The sequence below is a fragment of the Anomaloglossus baeobatrachus genome, unplaced genomic scaffold (assembly GCF_048569485.1).
Source record: "Anomaloglossus baeobatrachus isolate aAnoBae1 unplaced genomic scaffold, aAnoBae1.hap1 Scaffold_188, whole genome shotgun sequence".
Taxonomy (NCBI): Eukaryota; Metazoa; Chordata; class Amphibia; order Anura; family Aromobatidae; genus Anomaloglossus; species Anomaloglossus baeobatrachus.
In genome coordinates, this window is record NW_027441958.1 from 357,801 (window position 1) to 363,134 (window position 5,334).

Here is a 5,334-nt window from a genome sequence, read left to right on the forward strand (position 1 = left end):
CTTCTGTAGGCGTGGGTTTGTCTCCCTCTCCCTAAGATGTGTCCGGTATAGGCCAGGGTGCCACTCAAGGCCGTAACCAATTCGGGTTATAGCTTCTCGGCCTTTTGGCTAAGATCAAGTGTAGTTTCGGAGGACGCTACCTTGGTCGGTACTGGAAGGTGCCTGGGATTGCACGTCTGCCGGCCTTGAGGAAGTGTGTGCGCCTTCTGGTGACACATAGCCCTCTTGTGCCTGGACGGTTCCCAGGCAACGGGAGGCGATCACCTTTGTTATTTTGAAGTCCTACTGATAAACAGAAAAAAAAAAAAATTAAATCTGTTCTTATCAGTTTAATATCTGATACGTCCCCTCTCTGGGGACCATATATTAAATGGATTTTTAGAACAAGGAGATGGAAAAAATCTTGCTCTGTCCACTGCACGCATTGACCTGGTATTGCAGTACCTCCAGGACCGGTGCACCCCTTCTTAACCCAGTTTCCAAAAGCAGAACTCAATTCACCTGATTCAAATGAGCCCCATTAGTGAATTGAAAGAAAGCAAAAACTTTATATGCACCTCAATTTGGCCAATTCACTTTTCACACTTTCACCCTTTTTTTTATCTTTCACACCTTTTACTTGCTTTATTGATGCAAAAAGCTGTGCCAAATAGCAAACTCATCTCCACTCAACTTGACCAACTCTGCTATGTCCCGTGCAGTATCTTATTCTCAGTCTTATCTAGATCATTTGCAATTGAATAGAATAGATCCCTTTTGGCTGCTTATGACTGTGTAAAATATGTAGTTTTACTGGGCTGGGATGAGAGAATCCATTGAAGCATGGTGTAGGGATTGTGGTTCCTGTGTGCTAAGAAGAGAGGCTGGCACCAGCCAGAAAGCCCCATTGCAGCCAATAATCACTTAATAACTTTTTCAACTTGTCATCATATGGGAGGCCTTCCATTCCTTGTAGTAGTCTAGTTGCCCACCTTTGAACTGACTCTAACTTCTGAATGTCCTTATTAAAATGTGGAGCCCAAAACTGGTTCCCATATTCCAGATGTAGCCTTACAAGTGATTTATAGAGGTGTAACAATACGTTGGGATCACGGGATCTAATCTCCCTTTTTATACACCCTGACAAAGATTTTTATATATGTATATACATATATGAGAAACGGGTTTATGCCGCGCTCAAGAATCACTGTATCCAAGGAATTTACTTTAAATCTCTTTTTTTATTTCAGTTCCAACGCGTTTCAGAGACATATACCGTCTCCTTCTTCAGGGAAAAGAGAAAATGTATCCACAGTATGCAGACCAGATGGTTATATAGGAGTCCATTAAAGACACGTTAATCCTAATGACGTCAATGCTCTCATGGTAACAGAGTGACTCATGAGCACGTGGAGACTGCAGAAAAACTGTGTTAACATTTAAAAAAATTTTATATATACAAGCATCTGAACTTTTTCAAACCATAAATAACTGAAAAATAAAAATGAATAAAAATGATAAATAAACCGTATATAAAAAGATGTTTGGTTTATTTCCCAAGGCGTATAAATGTAATGATGGACATAAAATTGTTAAGTGTGGTGCTAGAACCCCAAAGGAGGGAGTATTTCCTTGAGTTCTGACTCAGAATGGCTTGTAAGCATCCATTGTTCCATGGCTGGCTGCTTATTTGAGATGGCGCAATCAAGCAGCTACTGAATAAACCCACAATAAAGGGAATCATAAAGGTGTACATTTATAACGTGCAAAAGTGCTGATGTGAAAAATGTGCATGTAGATGCCAGAGATATTTATGTGTAAAATAAAATGTGTCAGTTTAATGAAAGAATGTGCATTTGAAATTGATGCTTGAATGACTAGTGTGTCAATGTTATAAAGGACTGTGCATATGGAACCAGAACATGTGCATATAGATACTGAAGAAACAAGAGACTTCCGAGAGATTCCTAGAAAGCAGAAGCCGTGAACTTAAGGAGAAAGAAAAGCGCCTGCGCAGAGACACTAAGCTAGTTCTCAATGAAAAACAGGGTGAAATGAGTTCAACCCGTGGGAAAAAAAGAGACAGCGCATGCGTGAAAAATACAATGAAAGTGACTCGGGTGCAAATGCCCCACCAACATTCTGGGTGCAAAAACGGGCATGCAACACATATTGGAGCAGTGGATATATGGATAGGATGAAAATATAGTACAAGATTATTGCTCAACAAATATAAAAAAAAATGTAAATAAATATGAATAAAAATGAATAAAAATGTAAATAAAAAGCACCTCATACTATTGTAGATGACTTTGATGAAAGATATATATATCATAATGAATGTACACATTTATATGAAACATATTAAAAATGTTTGGTTAATTTCCAAAGCGTATAAATGTGGTGATGGACATAAAATTGTTAAATGTGGTACTAGAACCCCAAAGGAAGGAATATTTCCTTGAGTTCTAACTCAGAATGGCTTATATCCGTCCATTCCTCCATGGCTAGCTGCTTATTGAAGATAGCAAAAACCAGCAGCTACTGAATGATCCCATAATAAAGGGAATCAAAAAGGTGTATATTTATCCCGTGCGAATGCGCTGATATAAAATGTGCATGTGGATGCCAAAGGTGCTGATGTGTGGGATGAAGATATGTCGGTTTAATGGAAGAATGTGTATTTGAAATTGGTACGTAAATGACCAGTGCGTCAATCTAGTAAAGGACTGTGCATTTGCAAACAGAGCATGTGTATATAGATACTAATTAAACAAGAGACTTCCGAAAGATTCCTGGAGAGCAGAAGCCGTGAACTTAAGATAAAAGAAAAAACGCCTAAGGGAAAACACTAAGCTGGTTCTCAATGAAAACCAGGGTGAAATGAGTTCAACCCATGGAAAAAAGAAGAAGGAGAAAGACAGCATGCGTGAAAAAAGCAATAAAAGTGACTCGAGTGTAAATACCCCACCAACATTCTGAGTGCGTAAAAACAAGCATGCAACACATATTGAGGAACTGAATATATAAATAGGAGAAAAAATATAGTGCAAAAGATTGTTGCTCAACAAATATATATAAATAAATGTAAATAAATATGAATGAATATAAATGAATAAGCACCTCATATAGTTACAGAAGACCTGGATGAAGGATATATACATCATGATAAATGTACACATTTATACGAAATGTATATAGACATATATAGATGTAAAATATATATAAAAGATATAAAATAATTTTTTTCAATAATTTTTTGGATGCAGTACTTAATAATTTATGATAATTAATGAGGACTGACATTTAAATAAAGGAGACTAAGTCCACATGACATGGAAACGCGCTGGGATAAAAACTTCAATAAAAACAATCAAATAAAATCAAGTGATTATACTTGAAATGCTAAATAATATTCATATCCAAATAAATATATAAATATATATATATATATATAAATATACATACATATACACATATAAAATTCATGTGAAAGGAGAAATAAAATTGGTCTCCTTGAGAACCATATAAAATTCATCAATAAACATATGGGGAATATATTTGCCCATTAATACAAACCGCAAGTGAAGAAATATATTATAAAAATTATAAAAATTAGTGTTAACTAAAAAGGGGATAAATGATAGTATTATTGCCCATTAGAACCTATATCTAGCCGTTAATAGAACAGATCTACAACTTCATTCAATCCGAAGGGGGTTAGTGTATTTAGTTTGTGAATCCAAAAGGTCTCCTTGCGACTAAGCATCTCTGATCTATTGTGAATCAGGGGACTGATCTGTTCAATTGGGGTGATCGTAAAATCCAGATTTCTGTTGTGCTGGACTGTGCAGTGTCTGGACAAACTATGCAGGAGAAAACCAATTCTTACATTGTGGCGATGCGAATTGAGCCTGTTATGAAGGGCTTGGCTTGTTCTGCCAACATATAACTTGCCGCAAGAACATTCTATGAGATATATGACGAAATTTGATAGGCAGGACATGCGGTCTTTTATTTTAAAATATTCACCTCCATTTGAGGAGCAGAAAGAGGTCCTATTGTGACAGATGCTTTTGCAACAGAGACATTTCCTGGATCCACATCTATATGAACCCGCCACAATACAGGATTTAGGCTGCGCTTTTATGGATCTTAATCTACTGGGGGCCAGAATATTTTTGATTGTGGGGGCCCGCCTAAAAGTAATCCCCGGGGTGGGGGGTAAAACCAATTTGAGGAAAGGATCATTTTGCAAAATCCCCCAATGTTTGGACAGAACATTTTTTATTGCTCTATTATCACTACTATACGGTTGCCATATTCCAGATGTAGCCTTACAAGTGATTTATAGAGGTGTAACAATACGTTGGGATCACGGGATCTAATCTCCCTTTTTATACACCCTAAAATCTTGTCCCAAGCAGCATTCCATCAGCCTCTGGAAGGTTCCTGGCGCATTGCACAGCTCGAAGGGCATGCTTTTGAACTCGCAGAGACCCATAGGGGTGGCGAAGGCGGTCTTCTCCCGGTCTGCCTCAGCAACGGACACTTGCCAATAGTGACTAGTGAGATCAAGGGTAGAAAAATAATTTGCAGTTCTCAATGCAGCTAGCGATTCCTCAATACGGGGAGTGGTGCCGTCCTTCTTTTTTAACAGGATCAACAGAGCTGCCCAAAGGCTACAACTGTCACGGATAACCCCAGCCGCCTTCATGTTGCTCAACATGTCCTTGGTATACTGGCAATGTGAAGGTGGTATTGGCTTATAGCTCTCTTTGATGGGTGGGTGTGCACCTGTGGGGATGTGGTGTTGGACCCCTTTTATTCCCCCAAAATCTAGCGGGCTTCCCACCGGTAACCCGCTCCCCAGCTTGGATGGATGCTGAGGGAGCCCCTTTTGCCCGCAGGCTCTGGCCCTGGGAACTGTAGCCTTGGCGGTGACTGTGCTTCCCTCTACGGTGTGAGCTGTTGCCTTCAATCGGGTCTTGACTGCTGGGAAACCCTGGAGGTTCCTGTCGCTAACGGATTTGACCGGTTTTACGGCGACTCCTAGCCTGGTCGGGGTCCGTAGGCCCTGCCGGATGGTGCTGGCTTCTCTTCACTCCCCGATCTGGTACCGGCGGGCCACCGCCCATCCCCGGTCCGTACGGTTCACTCCAATCAGCCTCTCCTGCAGAAGGTCACCACCGTCTGCCAACCTTGCTGAGTGCCCGGGCCACACACCCGGACACGGTCAGTCTCCTCTCCTCTTCACTTCTCTAACTCCAAAACTGATCTCTAATCTGACTCCTTTTCCCGCCTCCAGGACTGTGAACTCCTCGGTGGGTGGGATCAACCGCCTGGCCCACCCCC

The 5,334-nt window shown here is 40.4% G+C and overlaps 1 pseudogene; it reads left to right on the forward strand.

Moving 5' to 3' along the window:
- Positions 1–259: 259 nt before the first annotated feature.
- LOC142260806 (U2 spliceosomal RNA) lies at positions 260–466 on the forward strand (annotated as a pseudogene).
- The last annotated feature ends 4,868 nt before the right edge of the window (positions 467–5,334 follow it).